At 23.2% G+C, this 21,063-nt stretch overlaps 1 protein-coding gene across 1 annotated transcript in view; it reads left to right on the forward strand.

Moving 5' to 3' along the window:
• The first annotated feature begins 2,394 nt into the window (after positions 1-2,394).
• Positions 2,395-21,063, forward strand: part of LOC112600981 (octopamine receptor beta-3R-like) — a 171,966-nt gene continuing 153,297 nt past the window's right edge. The window contains exon 1 of the mRNA XM_025348355.1: positions 2,395-2,625. The gene's annotated coding sequence lies outside the window, so the exon portion shown is untranslated. The remainder of the gene's footprint in view (positions 2,626-21,063) is intronic.

The raw sequence follows: 21,063 nt of genomic DNA on the forward strand, positions 1-21,063 counted from the left end.
ATTATTATTATTGCTTTGTACAATCATCTCCAAAACCGAATAATATAAACAATATGATTTTCAAAAATAGATATTTAAATTTATTTTTGAATATATCTTTTACAAAAAGAATTATTTATTATAATTTAATACAATATGACTGATTTTTCTCTGTGCGTTAAAACAAGTATTCAACAAAATATTTTTAACTCAACTTTTAGTCATGATGGGTTGTTAAATATAAATATATACATCGTATATTTGACGGTATTTTATGTAATATAAATTTGAAAAAAAGTTTTGAACTTTAAACCTTTTAGATATAGATACCTAAGTATGAATAGATAATATTTTATTTTTCATCTATCACATTATAATATAATATGAAATGATATTGATAATTTTAAATTTAGCTTTGTATAAATAAAATTAAAATTTCAATAAATTATCATCATATTAAAGTTTTAATAAAAATTAACAAGATATTTTCAAAACAAATTTTCATTAATAAGTTTTGATTAAAAAAGTTATTTTACAGTTGTGTACAATTCAAATTTATACTGTTAATTAAACAAGTGTCTAAATAAATAAAAAAAAGTTGCTTTTTGACGACTTGAATATTAGTTTTAACATATTTAAAAAAAGTGTTTATGTATATTTTTTTCAGAATAATTATAATATTGGAGAATGATATTTTACAATATTTAAACTTTAAAGGTATATTCATATATTATACGACTATTTATTCTATTTTAGTAAAATACATTATTAAGGATGCAAATACAAGCACAAATGTAGTATGTCAAAATTGAAGCTTAATACTTTAATGTAAATATTACATCGTAGGTAAAAGTATGATCAATAAAAAGTAAAATATCTATATCATAAACAATTGTGAACTTGATAGGAAATCACGAAATCCAATTCGCACAAACGAATAATAATAATAATAATAACAATAATAATAAAAATATATCCGACTTATTGATTGTAGTTTTACTCTCGGGTGCTATAAAAAAAAAAAAAAAAAAAATGGCGAACAGCCAGAAACTCGAAAAATTTTGAACGATTCCAGGGACTCGAAATAGTTTAATGCACGCATCAAAAGACACGAAGGATCATTAAAAATTGTATTTTTTTTTTTTTATCGCCAGCAAACCTTTTCGATCTTTTTCTTTGTGTGCAACACACGTACTATATATAGTATTATTATTATCTAGCTGATTATTAACCCGACACTGATTTATCCATGTAATTAGTTTCAATTATCATACTGCTATTCCCCAGTCTTTGGTTGAATTTTGGTCAATCAATACAAGACGATTTACTGATTTACTGTGTTAACAGTAGCTCTCGGCAGCAATGACAACGTTTATTTTTTATCACATATTATTGTATCTATAAAAGTGTGTGTGTACATGAGTATTTATTTAATTATTTATATTTTTTTTGAAATATAAATTATCTTTACCGATAGTATACATTACACATTTATAATTTATAATTTATATTTATACATTATTAAACATTATAATGTTATATTCCTGTAGCCATATTTAACCAAAACATTTCTTATACTTATACTTTTTTTTTTTTTTTTTTAATTCTATATGTACATATGTACATGTTAAACAACTTTATATTTTTCCATAACGTATTAACGTATTTCTATAGTTCAGTTAATATTATATGTTTGTTTAAAGCCTTACGAAATATTAAAAAATAACAAATATATTATGATATAACTTAACGTGTGTGCTTCCTTAAAACGCATGCTTATAAAACAATATTTTATTATTGGAGTATGTGTTATCTTGAGAAAAACGTATTCTCTGACACATTACCGTCAACGTAATGTACAACACTTGGACGTGTTAAGTCGCAGCGCTTGTTCTTGACTTGAACCCATCTGTCCCCAACTTCATGGTCGTCAAACACCACACGAGGTACATTCCCCCCTTCCCATCCCCTTAATCATCGAGCAATATAACTTCTTCACCCCGTGACGACAACGACAACGACGAAGATGTTGTCATTGTTTTCAACACGGGCTGTGTCGACCGATTTCATTCATCATCAAGTCTACTCAGCGCGTAGCAAACCTACGACAATACTAGTAGAGGTGTATAATATATTATACTCAGTACCCGCCACAAGCATAATAGGTGTTTGCACTTAAAAACCGGGAAAAAAATTGAAAGACGAAAAGTATAGGGAAAAAACCTCAAGAAATAATAATAAAAGCTTACTGCCCGACCGAAAAAAGAACAAAAATAAAACACATAATGTATAATATATATATATATATATAACCGAAAATCCCACGTTTTCAACAGATGGCGCGGGAATTCACTGACAAAGTGCTTGCGCGTTGTTTCGACCTAGGATACGGTCGCTCAGTAACGTTCAGATAACGGTAAATGCCGCAACGGTCGTCGGACAACTACGTTTAATCGTGCGCTCGTTCGTGTCGTTTGGCGGTTTATATTTCCGTACGCCGTTTTCGTATCTTTTTTTGAATTCTTTCGTCATCCTTTTGATATTATACAACTATACTTTTCACAAAGTATTATTCCAGTCAATCAGCTTTGCAACTGCTATCGTTGCAACTCGTAGGATCCACCGTCTCTCTTACGTAATCAATACGTAAGTTACTTAAAATATATTATAAAAAACGTGTACAGTTAATATAGTCATATGGTATTTATATATTTTTAAATAACTATATATTGAGTGTAAATTGTGACGCTCATAAAAATAATTGCAACACTTGTAACGATCGTTGTTAAGTGGTTTTAGATTTTAAACCATCTTTGGCACCCGTATTTTAAAAAATAAATATTATTTGGAAATGAGTAAATTAAATTATAAACTATCTTATCTCACGATGATAATGGCGATAAATAACACCACAGTATCACCAGCTAGAAAGGTTTCGATAATTTTAAAATATTGTGATATTGTGTGATGAAAAACAGGACAAATTCAGCTAATTTTTAGAGGTTCAAATTCTTCATTAGCATTAAATTCGGTATAATAATAAATTTCAATGATACTTCAAAAACAATAACATCATTTAGTAAGAATTAAATAATAATTAATAATTATAATATTGATGATAATAGAAATACGATAATACATAATACCATTGAGTATATACTTAATGATATACTCCTAAAATAGGCGTAATTTTGGAGCACCATTCAAACATTTAATAAAATAATATTTTAAAACATAATCATGGTTGATTATTATTATAATTTTTTTCCTCATATGGGAATTTAATTTTTTTACACGAATGTTTAATATTTGTTATATTATATGCACATAGTACTCCTGATTAATTATGTAATACAACACTAATACTGAGAGTAGTCGAAATCTTACTTTAGCTATTAATTATTGTATCATGCTGATATCTTGTAAAATGTATATTATAAAAATTTAATAAGCCGTAAAAATGTTAATTTTTTCCGAATATCACGATGGTCTGCATAATTATTTATTAATTATTATTTTAAAATATGAATGGTGTAAATTTTTTTTATTTAGGTGAGTACTGCTACTGATTGAGATATTAATTTTATATACTCTATACAAATTAGTTTGATACAAGAAATTATAAAATTAAAAATAATTCTTTGTATACTATGTGTTATTTATAAAATGCAATCGGTTTCTTAGTTAACGTATGATATATAATAAAAACTATTTTTTAACATACAAATGAAAATGAGATCTTTTAAACAACAATTGTTTTAAAAAATAGGTGCTGTAAAGTTAGTAAAATATAATATATAATATTTAATATTTCTAAACTAAAAAAAAAAAAAATACCTTTATTTTATATTTTATTATAATATTTTCTGTTTTGATAAAGTTAGGTTAATTTTAATATTTCCATACAGTAGACGGCCATTATATGTCTAATGCTTTAGGATAATTTGTTTACAAAATTGAGTTTTATTTTTGAAACATATATTGTGAACATTTTCAATAAAAACAATAAACTAGTCTATAATATTTTGAAAAATTGAATTTGCATAAAAAGAAATATTTGATCAAAATATTCGATCATATATATAATACTTTTTGTTTTTATAATAAATATATTTATATAGTATAATTAAAATTTGCCTGAAAATATGTTAACTGATTTTTACGTAATTAATACATAAATTTATACAAGCTTAAACTTGTAAAAACAATATTATTTAGGGGACATTTTTCATTGATAAATTGCTACGAAACTTAATTATATATATTTCTTAATATAAATTTAAAAAAAATGAATAATTAATATAAATTGTCAATTTACGGTAATACGCAATTTAAAATAAAAACATTTGATATATTCATTAAAGCAATACTAAAAATTATTAATAATTTCAGCATATTAGTTAGTTTGTAATTTAAAATAAAAATAGTTAATTTGATTAAAAAATATATGTATTTTTTAAAACACCTATTAATGCTTATAAACTATAAAAACGGAGAAAAATAAATTTCTCGTTTCATTTTAAAGTATCATTTATAAAAATAATACCTACTAAATTTAAATCAAATGAAAATTTATTAACGTTTTATTATATTATTTCAAATATAATTAACATTAGTAACAATATTTATAATGTTAATGTTTCAATATTTTAAGATATCTATGAAAGATCATTCAATATTACTTTCACTATTTATCATATAATATTTTATTTGAAAACAGTTTAAGTAATAATTATCCATACCAGAAAATATTTTGGAATGGCAAAAACCAAAATTATTTATTTCTAACTAAAATAAAGTGTGATTTTTCTCAAAACATAATTATTAAAATTGCATGGTGTGTAGAAACAATTTTATGAAAATATATTTTAATCTTCTTAGATAATTTTATAAGATAAAATTTTAAAAATACCTATGTATAAAGTAAATCAACTAAATTTATGTACAAGAAATGTTATAGTTGTAATATTTTTTTTAAATTAATGAAAATAAATATGTTATGATATTTAAAAAAAAAAACACATTAGTTAAGTGTTCATACATATGTATAACTTTATGTAGGTGTAATTTTTCTGTTAATTTCTTGATTTTTAATACACCGAAATAAATTTTTTTTATAAGTTAAATTTTAATCTACAATGAAATGGTATATATTATATACATACTGTCTATTTGACTAGGTCAATGAATAATACATACATTAATTGTCTAATTACATTTTTTTTAATATTTAAACATATATTTATTATAGCTCTATACAAAATATTTAAATCATAATTATACAATGTTATTATTGTAATAAAATAACTATTGTTATATATAATTATACGCAACCTTGTATACAATTTGATCTGAATTGAAAAATACTATTTTGATTGTTATACAAAATAGTATTTATTAGTCTTATAGATAAAAGTTAAAGGTTACTCAACAGCTATAATGTTTTATTTCGTATAAATGCTACTAACAAACTACTTATTTTGAAGAAATAGCAGATACAATAAACCTATTTGTTTAGGGCACTAAACCAAACAACGCTCTTTAAAAGTAGCGGTATTCACGGTCGCGCACACTCACACAAAAATATATCTTTCATGAAAAATTTATTTTATTCCACATGAAGTATATGAAATTGAATGTTAAATAATCAAATATTTTATTTTAAGTATTGTTATCTGTTCCAATGATAATTTAGATAAGTAATAAAGTAAAATAATCAATAAACAAATCGACAGTAAACATTACAAAAATGGTATCCATACTACTATTCCTAATTGTATTAGATTTTTAGTTGTAATTTTATAAGTATTTTTAATTTTTACATTTATCAGTATATTTTTATCGTAAACTATAGTTATAACTCAACAACACAACATGATCTATCAGTAACTTTTTTTTTTTGATTTAGATATTTATATTGTTAATTACATACCGTAAAATTGATACTTAAAAAATTCATAGATAACTAATTCAGTTTGTTTATTTACAATGATTAAACATTATTAATTTGATAAGATTTTTTTTAGTTAAAAAGTTTAAACACAATTTTTTATAATATTATTTCTTACATACCTGTTAGTAAAAATAAACATTGTTTAACATTTTAAAATACTAAAAAATAAAATAATAAATTACCATTTTAGATGTTAATATTAAATATATTGAAAACACACTATTAATTAAATAACTTATGATTATTTTTAGTAAATAAGATATACATACAAATTAATAAGTAAGTGAATCTAATGAATTTCAATTAAATATTTGATATTTTTCATTTCAAGTTAAACTTTAATAACCACATAGGTACAGACGGTACAGTAAAAAAGGGAAGTCTTATAATAATTTTTGTTACCGTCGTTTTATTTTTGGTACGTAGTGACATTGAAAGCTATATACACTGAACATTCAATAAATCCAATATAGAACCAATTTCGGTAATTATTAAATATGCTGATGCATATGTTAATATGTGTCTGTCTTAAATTTTATGCAATCGTGTTCAGTGTAGAGTAATGATTATATTGACAAGATATTTAGACGGAATCTACTAAAGGTTATTTAAAATGAAATCGTACATAATACGTTGAAAATATCATGATATCATATCATTATATGCAGTATTTATTTATAAAATTATGAAAAATCCAATAAATTTATACCGGAAATAATTGAGAAAAAAGTTTTAAGACATGAATGGTTATCTGAAAAAATTATCTATACGTAAAACAAAGTTATACGATTAATTTCCGTTACAATATTTCATACTTTTGAAGAAAAAAAAACTTTTCACTTTGTTCAATCGGATGCTTTCGAGACTCAAGTACAGCAATAATGTGTAAATACATATTAAATGTATAATTGTGTATGCACCATGGAACAGGAAATCATTCTTTTTTCAATTGTTCAATTTTTACACTTTCCTTTAAACGAGAACTTTTAATTAAATTGATATTATTATTATATAACACAACGTTTTTAGTAAATTCGTTAGATAAAACATATTTTCTAACTATAAATTGTCTAAACAGTTCTTTATGATAATTTAGAAATTACAAATTTATAACAATTTTTATAAAAACCATTTTTTTTTCTTATTTATTCTGAAAAAAAAATAAAGAAATTATGATTTAAATGATTAATTATTGATAATACGAGTATGATAAATGTATGGTTTGCGATAAAATATATGTGATTTTTTTTTATCAGTCATCATATTTTATTTGCAACTAACTTCTTTAAATTTTTAACATTGAGAGTAAAATAGAAAAAAATTTAAAAAAAAAAAAATAGAAAAAAAGAAGAAATCCGACAATTTTCAGTTTAATCAAACTTTGTTAAAAACAAATCTTTTTTTTACAAATATTTAACTAATATAAATTAATAATATTAAACCACTGCCTTGTACTGGGATGAGTCATTTCGATTAGATTTGTCTAGTTTCAGGCGAATAGATACTCACTTATTAGCTGTTATAACATAAAATATCATGTTTATGTTTTTATGTTAATTTAATTTTTTTTTTTTTTTTTAATAAAATAATATTGTAATATAATTATAGTAAAATAATAAATTAGAAATATTAATTGAATTTTCATGAAAAAAAAAAATCTAAAAGAAGTGTTGTACAAGATTTATATTTATAGCTTTATACATTTATTTCAATATAATTTTTATTTTTAAATCTAATTATTTGCTGTTATTTTTTATGAATTTGATTCTAAGCAGAGCGATATTTACATTTAATAAATAAAATACCCGTAAACACATTACACGTTTAAATTATGAAAAATCTATTTCAATTCAATATTCAACTTTAACAATAGATTCTGTTATTATATCGCATTTAATTGCAATTAATAAAGTGGTCGGAAGTGAAAAATTTTCAATAATATTCAGTTATACTGTATAAAGTAATTTAGTTTTAATAATAATTTCAAAACTTACTTCATAGGTAAACGTATTTTAAAAATATAAGTATTTTTTCAAAACTTTTCACTATACCTAATTGCTTACAAATACATTATTAATAGCTGACCAGAATTAAGTTAAATCACATTGTTAATTTCTTTAATTAACAAATATTCAATCATAGTTATCGTATAATATCTAGAGTTAAAAATATTTTTAATAAGATAAAAACTCAAATTAAATACATACACCATCTATTTATATATTAATTTGTATGTATAAAAATGACAGAATACCTATATCGAGAAAAAAGAATTTCAATCTGGTTGTTACAACTGTTTTTATCTTTTATCTCTAAATAATGTTAACATATTCTTTTAAAATAAATTATTGTTTATCTCTTAATTTTTGTTAAAAGTTTATTTTTTTTTTTTTTTTAGTATAATGTAAAGAGAATATTTAAATCAGAATGAATCACTGGCCTTTTTTGTCAAGGTATTTCTACCTACAAATAAAAATTCTTCATTACACACGTAAAAATTTGTAAAAAAAAATGGCTTCCTATATAATGATTTTTTTGTTTTGTTTTTTTAATAAATTATAAAAAAATGTTCATAAAATACTTCCAAAATATTATTACTAAAAATATCAATTTAAAGTTGTATCAAAAAGTAATTAGATTGGATTTGTTAACAAAAAATTGAATTTTATCAAGTTTAATTAATATGAACTGTTATAACTCATAATTTTACAATAATATTTCAAAATGTCATGAACAAAATAAACAAATTTTCGCAGAAAAACACGCACATAAACACACTTCAATGAGAAATCAATACGTCTATCGCTAAACTCAGAATCTAAAACATGTCAAAAAAATAACACATAATATCCGTTCAATAATAGTATATAAAACTTTGCATCATTTTCCTAGTATTCACACTGCATTTTTGCTCAGGCATATGAATATTTCATTCACAAATTTTGAGTATTTTTCCAAAAATCCACGATGAATATTTCATAAATTTGATTAATTTACATTTTTTTTTAAAATTTTTTAATATAATATACGCTTTAGAAATTCTTGTAAAAAATACATTCCTAAAAGCACATTATTCAATCACAACTACTAAACTTAAAAATTGCAATTATTATTATTGTACTTCACAAATAATGGTTAATCAAAAATATTGACTTAAATTGAGTAAGCATAAATTATGATATGAAAGAAATTTGGTATTGTTATTACGACAAAATGTATCATATTATATAATTAAAATCAATACTTACACGTTCAAGCAGAAAACAGATAGAGGATTTTGTTTTTTACTTCCACAAAGTTACGTATAATTGAATAGTTATTTATATTGTATGTAAGGAATCTAATTATCAAAGGTTAATTTTATAAAAATGTACTAAAAACAAAAATATTATCATAACTTTTTACTTTCATTCTACAAATCGTGAAAGTATATAAACAATTTCTATTAAAACTTAAAACTACGTCTTGTGTGACACATGTTTTGTTCTACATAAAATTCTTTAAAATATTTTTTTTTCTTTCCGTTTTCTATTAAAATTTATAAATTCTAAACAAAATTATTAATTTTCTTTTTTTATTTTTTTATATACTTCATAATTGTCCAACAATCAATATTCTATTATTATTTTGAATAGAAATATCAAATGCTGGCATGTGTTAGAATTATATTGCTCTGAGCAATCACTTGCATAGAAACCAGTGGATTTTCCTTACTTTATAGTGTATTTTGAATATATCTTGGTATGAAGTAGGTCACTATAACGATGAGTGTAATATATTATGTATTATAATAATTGAATACAATAATAAATTATTATGAATAAGAAGCAATTCTAAGTAATGATGTTTTGTCAGCCTCCATTTTTAAAGATATTTTATAATTTTTCTTTTAGATATATATTTGTTTATTACTAATGTAGTGGAAAATTCTTAGTTATTTGAAGTCATAAATATCAGAATTTTACTAATCTTTAAGTGTAACTAAAAAGAAAAATCGTCCATAAATTGGCAATATAACAGCAAAACTACAACAATTTATCTGTGTAATTGTAAAAGATGCGAATACTTTATTCGACCTTACACAAAATATACACAAATTAAGTGAAGTATCGGATGATTATTGTGGACAAAATAATTTTAACCATACCGAAAGATTCAAAACAAAAACGTTTGAGCAGTCTAGAGCTCTAAAGTGATATAGGTACACGTTTATCAAAAGTCCGTACGCAGAGAATCAATTAATCATTAAAATGGGTAGTGGAAAATTATTCAATGAATAGATAACAGCTAATGTAAAGATAAAAATAAAAGTTCAAAAAGGGTAAATTAAAACTGCATTATCTAAACTTTATCTAAAAAATAATATATATAAAGAGCTTATAATAAATAGATCTTTATTGAAATAATAATTGGAAAGTAAAAAATATTAACCAGAAAAAGACAAATTCAAAAATATTAGTATATTTCAAATTTATCAAAATAAAGTAGGTATACGATGTATGTATATTAAAGTTATTAAATAAACTAGATAATATTTTTGAATTTTCATATTTATAGAGATATTTTATGTGATATGGTATAGAACTATAGAGTATAGTCAGTATAGATATCCGAGATATCAAATAATGCATTGAATTGAAAAAAAAGATTTCAATAAAAAAAGTCATGCTATTAATGTCAAGGAAATTAAACCTTATATCAAAAAGAATCATCAAATACACATCTAAGAAGCATATAATTGTATGAGTGTAAAATTTTGGTTATAAGTGAAATTGAAAAAAAAAAACTATAAGAATCATAAAATATGAAGAGGTTTAACCAGCTCATGTAAAATATAAGCTAGTTGACAAAAATCCAAAAAAAATGTTGTAAAAATATTCAATGAAATATATTCTTTGATAAATTATAATAAACTTTATTGTTGTAAGAACAAAAGTGACAAGACATGCATTAGATAGCAAAAAGAGCTACAAATCAAACGTAAAAAAGCATGATAGAAAGGAAATTATCACCACGAACGTAAACTTTGCAATTTATATATGAACAAGTCAAATAAAATGCGACAATCTGAGAATAAAAAACTGAAATACATAAAAAGTATTCGTTTAAAACGAAGAGTACATCTCCTCTAAACCTGAAAACAGCTTAGTTAAACTGGTTATTAGCATATTATTATACTATATTATTAATTATTATAATTATTTCACTATAATATCATAGAATATATTATTAAAATAAACTACTACATCACTTATTATATTTTGTATTTTTATACAACTTCTTAAAAAATATATTAATTTTTGATTTAATTATAAAGCAGTTTTATTAAATTTTGAGTTTAAAAATAAATTTAGTTATAATAATTTACCTATTTAATATTATTCTATTGAATAAAGGTGTCTAAACTCTACTTACCTAAACAAATATTGTGTGCTCTAAAAATAAAAAAAAGTTTTGTTAGGTTAGGATAGATGGGCAAAAAAATAATAGAAAAATGTATTTAAATTTATTGTTGATATAATTATAAATGTCTTTATTATCACGATTAATAATATTAATGAATAATGTATGATCAAGTACCATATTGCCGATTTGAATCTCATTTAAAATAGTTATTTAAGATTCTGTATGGTACTTTTAAAAGTTTAAAAAAAAATTTAAAAAGATGAAATTAGGTATAAAAGCAATGTCAGTTTTTGATAACAAGAATCTGGTTGATACTTTAGGTCATCAAAAGGGGAAAATTCCCTCTACCTTTTAAATAATTCGATTGAAAACTGGAGTATTTCCATAACTCTTGTTTTTGATCAAAGAAATATTGTTTTGAGATAAAAATTAAAATATTGATGATAAGTTAAACTTGAATTCTTAATAAAATATATTTTATATTGTAATTTTTTAAATATTATTTAATTTTAAAACTGTTTTTCATTTTTTTTTATAATTTATAAACATTTTAAATTTTTTATTTAAATTTTTTTCTTTTCTCCGTTAAAAAGCTTAAAATAGTAGATTCTTCATGACTTCCGTTCTTACAATAAATATATAGTCAAAAATAAATAGCCAAAATTTAAGTTATGATTATTTTAAATTATTTCATGAAACTAGATAATCAAACTTATAATAACTATTTTTATAAATTTATTTTAGATAAAAAATAATTGTAAAGACTTGAAACTTTTTGATATTGTTATTATTATTTAAGTACACAAATAAAAAATTAAGTCATGAAAAAAACTAAGAAGAAAAAATTAATGAAGACTGATGTATCGACAGAAATAATTAAATTGTTTATTATTATTTTAACCAATTTTATCACTCATAAGTACTTTTTTACTCACTAAATTAACTTCATATTATTTTTATAATTCACTAATCAATTACAACACATAAATTAAAATCTATTTATTGCAATAAAATTTTAATTTATAAACAAAAGTGTAATTTATGAAATTACTGCATCTTCAATGTACTTTAAAAATATATTTATTTATTATTTAAATTCTATGTGAAAATACACAAATAATAGTTGGTTCATATCATATTAAGTTATAAAATTACAGCAAAATATTATAAACATGTATATTACCGTATTTAAATATAAACAAATGTATGATATATTTTATATATTTGTTTTATATTTATGTATATAAGTAAAAAAAAAAAATACAGTGTAAGTGTAATAAACTTCTACGAAAAAGTATAAAATTACAGTTTTTCTGATAAAATATTTTAATCTCTTGACAAACAATTTTTATTTTTATTTTGAATGTAGAACTATAAATTATAATAATTATAATTATTAATTTTAAGACCCCGTGGAAACATTCAATAATACCTACCTATTGTTTCATCAAATAACTATATTGGCAATCTTAAAAATAAATAATAAAGAATTTAGGTAGCTAAATGACACAATGGACACAATGAAATGTGTCTGAAATACTGAGACCAAATATTTTTTTTTATTTTAGTCAGGTTCCTATTTAATACAAGAAAAATAAATTAAAAATGTATTACATATATTTTATACTTACATGTTATGTAGATATTTAGTATTAAGTTTTACCTACTTCGTATTACATAATATATTTACATACCCTTTCAATGTATTTTTGTTTTATTAAATAGCTTGCCACTTTTTTTTCTATTAAATTTTTCAAATTAAGAATTTATTTAACAAATTAATTTTTATTATTTTAATCAAACGTAAACATTTCTAATTGTTTTATTTCATAAAGATCATTTGTATACATTTTATTATCATTGCTATGTAATTTATAGTACATTATTTATCGGTTTCATCATCGGAACTGAATGTTTAACGTCTTTTTAAGTACAATTTAAAATAATATTATTTTCATTATCATTCGAACATAAAGAAAACCTAGTTCATTTGATGCTTTATATTCTTTGATTGAAATTTTTTCAGCAACTTGGTGTATTTTAGACTGTATAATTAGTCCAGAAATTAGTATATTTTTCGCTCTAGCATTTACAAACCATTCCTAAGTCAAATTATTAATTTCTTCGTTTGCGTTGATTTTTTCTTTTCTTTTCATTCATTCATTTTATAAAAAAAAATTACACATACATTTCTAAGATTTTGAATTTCAATTAATTTTTATAACTAAGCTTTTTACTATTTATCCTTTGTTCTTTTATTTAGTTATTTTGCTTTAATTTATTATACACTTGACTTTTTTTACTGTTGAAAATTTCTAACATTTGTTTTATTGTTAATTCATCTTTTTTTATTCGACTCAATTCATTTAACTTTTTCATTTAGAACCAAACATTTATTTTTGGACGTTATATTGAATATACGTCCACGTTATAACACTCTTACAAAATGTATTAATAAAATAAATTCATTGCAACAAAGTTATCTATATCACCGATTTAGATAATATTAATTAACCGATAATTTTAAAATGTACTGTGTACATATCTCCATGTTAGGTATATAGATGCACGACAAAAAACTTTTTCTATTTTCACGTTAAACAGGTTCCATATTATTCAGGAAACGACGTATTTGAAAATATAAAAGGCTTGCTGGGACTGCAATTTGTAAAATAACAAATATTAATTAATATCTAATTAATATTTAATACTTTATATAATTAAATACAAATTCCATTGAATTTGTATTCAATAGTTAATTAAATAATCTATTAAACCAAACATATTTGTCCTACCATAGCTATTAATATAACGATAATACACAAGTTCAACATCAAAGATTACATTTTACTAAGAAAAAAATTTTAAAAACTCACTTTAAAATTGTGAAAAATGTGAAATTTTGTTAGTAGTATAATATTATATTTTCTGAATTCTAAGCTTAATCGTGCATTCGTGCATAAATGGATTTCATTTAATAAATAAATGAAAATTATTATTTCAAATAAAACAATTAATACAACGTCTATGTATACGTGACATTTAAATTATATTTAAAGGTTATGAAATATTTGTCGAAATAAAATAAATATGAATAATAGTTAAATTATTGTTGTTGTATAGGTTGTATAGGTATTTTATCATCATGACATTATTTCAATAAAATAAAATAAATTTTAAATGTCTCATTTTCTGGTATGAAACATAGATACTTAATTTATTAAAGCAAACAGCACGGTGACATAATACGTTACTCGTTGATGTGATATAATATTGTATGGTACCCTCATTTTGTACTGATATAATTGGATAACATAAACGTTAGGTTTCGCCCTGATCATATTCCATAATAATTGTAATGCATTCATAATAGTCGAATGATTTATTTAACCCTGTTCGAATATTTAAACTTTTTTTTTTTTATTATACCAGTGTGGTGTTAATTTTAGGGTGAAAATTAACTGTCGATGAATTTTCTTAAAATAATGATTAAAATATGAAAATTAGTTTTTATATTAATTATGCATAATATTATGATATAGTAAAACAAATGTCTATGTTCACACAACTTGAGAATACGATCACGATATGCAAAATTGTATTATTTATTGTACTAGCATCTTGTCAACCAATGACATGATCATAAAACACGTAATATCAAGTTTAGCTGTTTATTGTTTATATTTTTACTGAATACAATTTAAATAATGTTGAATGAAAATAAATTTATCATTATAGTTTTTTTTTCCATTCTTTATAATTAATTTTATTCAGGTTTACTTTTTCATTGTATTATTATAAACATTCTAACAACACAAAGTTATATATTGAAGCATTTTTACTATTTCAAAACTTGATGAAAGACACAAAAAACTTACACTCATACACTATAGTAATATAAATACACTCATTGATCTTCTCAGAATTTAAAACAATCCATAAAATACATTTTTATAGTTCATTTAACTTTGGATAGCTTCATTTAATAGCTACATACATTTAAATTTTAAATTAAACCAAAAACTTGTAACTTAAAAACTATTATTTTTTTTGTTTTATTTTTTTTAACTGCTGATAACAATAGCATATACACATCAAAATAATATAATTTATTGCAAGACTTTAACTTTTTACTTAAAGAAATTAATTTAATTATAACGTATAGTTTATAACAACTACCTACAAGTTTAATGGTAGGTAAGTAAAACTTATCATTTGACATAGTTATTTATGTTTTATTCTTCTATACTTTCATTTATATTTTTAAATTAACGTTAATATGGTTCTTAAGTCAACCAAAAAAATTAAGATAAAAATGATACATTTTTTCTTAGTAAAAAAAAAAAATATTTACATAGATTATCATGAATTTATCATCAATATTTGAGCGGCTATATTTTAAAATTTTTAAAACTATGAGTAATGCTAGAGAAATTATTGTATGGTATAATATGTTATGAAAAATTATGATGAATAACTGTAGTTAAACAAAACAATTTTAAAATAAAATAATAATAATAAATTATAAATCGTACATAGTACATTGTGAAGATTACCTAATCATGCAAGGTTATGAGTTATGTATTTTATTAAAATTAATTAAGAAAAATTATTACTTGGTACCCATTCTCTTCACAAACATACGTATGTTAAAACAGTTGTTATGAATTTAATACAATATTTTACTACAAAATAATAAAATCAAAACGAATAAAATTATAAACATAATAATATTATATTGAAGTACAATAATTACAGACATCAATATTTATAATTATTTAGTATCATCTGTAATCAATAAGGTTTGAAAACGATAATAGGTCTGATTAAGGTACACTAATAATATTATTGAATTCGAAGAACTACTGAGTCAATCGTTGAACTAAAAATTTTAATTCAATGCGGTGAATATGACCTAATAAAACATTTATATATTATATTGACCAGGTTACGCTAAAAAATAAATAAAACATTCTTAATTAAATTATGTTATAAATAAAAAATAACTTACCTTTTTCCGTAAATTATTAAAAAAATAAAATAATAATTAATTATGATAATAAACAACGCATATAGAAATGATATTTAACAAAACATCCAAATAATTAATGTATATAATCTTCGGTATATTGTATTGTACAAATTACGCCCAATTTGTCAAATTCGGAGATGCATAAAAATATTTAGAATCTCTAGTATTCATAATATTATCATTATTATTTATACCATTAGTTATTCAATTCAATCGACATAACTTTGGCAGCGGATATAAAGCTATTTCAATAGCGAATGTTTATGGCAATACATTAAAACACGACACTCGTCTGAATCGTATAAATATTATCATTATTGTAATGAACCGTTTGAATAAAATCCACATTAAACCATTAACGGTTTTACTACCGTGTTTTACATTCACCGATCAATCAAGAAACCATCAAACACATAGCAATATAACACGTCATGAATAGTATCTAGAAATATTGCCCGTTTCAGTGTTCACTAAATTTTACGTATCTATCTTGTATCTATATATAATTTGAATTTCTTTGGTTAAACACAAATTGGTGGATTTAAAGAGACAGACCCAGTCATCAAATATTACAAAAGCCCTAAAAAAAAAATTACTCAGATTAGGATAATATTATTGTTTTTTTTTTTCAATAAATATTTTTAATTTGATTATCTCAATCATAATTTTAGTTCTATAGAAATTAGCTACCAATGAATGAGGTATCTACCTATGCAATTTACGTTCAAAGTTATAACCAAGTTATTTAATTTTAATTAAAAGAGAACTATTATAAAATAATATTAAAAATGAAAAAAAATATATATATTAATATTTCTGTTGGTAGTAAGTTTGGTAATTCTTTTCTATTATTTGTGTAAAATATCTGTCATATGGATTCACGACAATTGAGCGCAGACAATTGAGCGCGTGACAATTGAGCGAAGACTATTGAGCACACGACAATTAAGCGCTCCGAAAATTAAGCGCTAAGACAATTAAGCGCAATATATAAAAAATAATAAATAAATAAAAAATATATTATAATAAATTTAAGTCATAGAATGATTAATAATATTATATCTGAATACAAAATGTCAAACAAAAAATGTATAATAATAATTTAAAAAAATAAAAAAGTAGGCATAGTATAATTTATAATACATTATGAGCCAAGTTAAACTATTAAATATTTTGAGCAATGCCTTTTAAAAACTCTTCAGTTGATCTAGAATGAAATTGTTCACAAATATTTTTTATCCTTAATCCTGAATCTTTGTATTTTTTTTTTCTTGGTTTTGGTTCATTACCTGCAATAAATTGATGAATTCTCACGCGATTCAACTTTTCCTCTTTTTTTAGAGCGTCGATAAATTTCCAAATTGATGGATGAACTGCATTTAAAATTGATTTAAATGAATTATGCCATCCTTCAATAGCATTGTTGGTCCTTGGTATATCATTTTTAATCAACTCATAACAGTTCCATAATTTTATAGAAAACTTTGGAGACCTTCGTTGCCTGTTACGACTTATACGACCTATCCACGTGTCTTCGAAATAATCTAAGAAAGGTGTTAATATTGTTTCATGTTCTATATAAAAATCAGTTTGTAATTGGTCTTCGAATGCAGTAATAACAAACTCTGGAGGAACATATGCTAATGCATTTAACATTTTAATATTTAATGCAAACTCGGAATTTTCACGGTATTTTATGGCAAGTCCTGTGTTTTGAATATGTCTCCATATAGATTGACAAAAGTGGAAAAAACAGCCATTTATTTCTGTTTGAACAGATTTATTTATAATTTTATCATTTCGTGAACAGCAGTTAGTAAAATATTATAGCGCTTAATTGTCGCAGTGCCCAATTTTCCCCGCGCTCAATAGTCTTCGCCCAATTGTCTTCGCCCAATTGTCTGCGCTCAATTGTCGCGCGCTAAATTGTCGGGACACCCTGTCATATATTGTCATATTTACAACCATAGACATTATTTAAAATATAAATAATCTAGATTGTTAACATGCGTAAATGTGTTTGAAGTATAGGTGTTTAATTATTATTAATTGTCCGATTTATTTATAATAATGAAGTAGAAACAAAATTGAAAATTGTGATAAGGTTGAATCCTTGAAGCGGACAATAGCCCTATCAATGAATATCCATGTTTGTTCCATTATACTGGTCATTATAAACACGAAATTTATTATGATCGAGCATAATGCAGCATAAAATTGATCCAAGTTTAAGTACCATAGAACACTTTGATATGGTTTAAATTAGCTAGTACAATATTACATTTTTATTTTATTGAAACAACCCGACAGTCATTGCAATATAATATTATACATGTAAGATAAAACATAGAGATACATAAATGAATAAAAGTAATAATAATAATAATTTAAAGTAGTATCAATTTTTAATTTAATCCTAGATTTATTTTTATGTATTATAGTTTTTATTCTAGTCTCTTGACCTGCAGTATATGCTTTCGAGTTAACCAAGGATAGTGTACATTTTGTAAGAGGAAAGCGAACAACACTTAAAAAATAGAAAAAGTAGGTAAATCATTGTTTATATGGAATTAAATTATCTTCGGTGGTTGGAACCAACCATTCTAATCCGTAAAAATGATCGTGAACATATTCTATAAATTATTCTATCTTTTGATCTGGATAATTCAGCGTGACACGATAGCTACGTTTGCGTAAACTCAAACACGGAAATGTGTATCGCATCTTAAAATAGTTTTCTATAAAAACTAGGTCATCTTATCTTTGTTTTGTTTGTTTGACGCAATATAATTCTGGTCGACATTTCCACTTTGGTGCTGTGTATACAGTATATGCCTCGAAATCCTACCCTCTACTTCCGTATTATTTTTTTTTTCTATCATTAATAATATTATTATTATTATTATTGCACCATGACAAACAAGAAATACGTCTTTACTACAGTTTATGGGTTAAAGATATTGGACCAATACTAGATGACAATTGACGGGCATTGTACCTTATCATTCTTATCTCTTTTTCAGATCTTTAATATACAGAAAAACATCTTTCTCTAATTTTTATAAAATTTCAGAATGACGTATACAATAATTTGTACATTATATGAACACACTTTTGTTTTTGAAAAAGTTTTCTTGAATGTAACGTCATCGTCATATTTATAAAATAAAATATTAATTTTTTTTGAGGGGGGGATTATTGGACCTTTAAGATCGTCCCGTTTTACAACCAAGCTTCTATTCTTCTCTATCTAGTGCTAAATTTCTTTAATAAGAATCGTCTAACATCTGTTCAATATCATTTTTTATTACATCTTCCATTGCATTCTTGGTCTTCCCAGAGGCCTTTTACTTACATGATTTTTTTCAATCACAGCATGCAGTAATGTATTTTAGCTCTCCTAAGCATGACCAGCCCACCGTAGTCCTCTACTTATGATAGCCTCCAATATATTCGAACTACCATATAATGTATCCAGCTCTATATTCTTCCTCCATCTCCACTCCCAGTTATTTCGTCTTTGACCGGACCATTTATTTTCCGCAACACTTTTCTTTCAAAGACAATGAACCTGTGTTCGTCCATTTTTCTAAGTGGGCATGTTTTCGATCCATACAATATAACCTGTTATATCAGGAACGTATATAATTGTTCTTTCATTCTTCGTGACATTGCTTGTGAGCTTAGTATTTTAGACAATCAGTAGTAACATTTATTCATTTTATTCTCAGCTTGAATTCTTCCTGCTATCTTGTTAGCTACATTAAAATAAAAAAAAAAAAATTAGTTTACTCAAAGTCTATACATTTATTATTTTGTCATACACTTAAATGCTTAAATCGAATAAAATTCATAAAATCTTAGTCAATTATAATGTAATAATTAATAAATTATTTCACCAAATGCAAAATGTTGACTTCTGATAATATTATCACCATATTGGCTATTCTTCTGTTTTTCCCCAAGCACAAACATTTCTAATGATATTGTTTTCATGGGAGTTTCCCGTTTTCGTCTAAATAATATTACCCGTTTCCGCTAATTGTTTTTTGTGAACCATGTACAAATGTTTCATATTGTTATTATATGAAAATATTCTTATCATTATAAATGATAATACAAGTATATAATAATAATAAATTAGTTAAATATAGGCACAATTAAATTAGAACTTTTAAATAATATTATACAACCGCATATCACATATTTCTATATTTTATGCATACCACATCATATATTGCTTAAAAATTAAAACCAGAATTATTTTGGTGGAAATGTAAATCGTACTTTTTTCGTTTTTAGTAGAAAAAGGCTATGCGTAAATCAGAGAACCGGTTTTTGGCGGAAACGGGCCATTGCCATTTTCATAATTTTGCAATAATTGATTTTTTTTTTTTGTAAGATAGTGATTATTTTAAAATCAGTTAGTCTCACATATATTAAACCTGAAAAAAAATTAAATTTTAAATAGGTACGGTCATTTTAAAAATAAAATTGGGTTTTGTATTCATCGATTAAGAAGTTGGCACATATTAGCCATACTTACTAAATAAACACTAAAATTAACCAATAATCGGATAACCAAATAATTTAGTTGTCGAAACTTTAAATAATTATCAACAAAATTACCCTACTAACTCCCATAGTGCATCATCACGTTAAACTGTTCAACCGTTCTTTTCCGCTCAGTAAG

This window comes from Melanaphis sacchari, unplaced genomic scaffold (genome assembly GCF_002803265.2).
Source record: "Melanaphis sacchari strain LSU unplaced genomic scaffold, SCAv2.0 Contig73_pilon_pilon, whole genome shotgun sequence".
Lineage (NCBI taxonomy): Eukaryota > Metazoa > Arthropoda > Insecta > Hemiptera > Aphididae > Melanaphis > Melanaphis sacchari.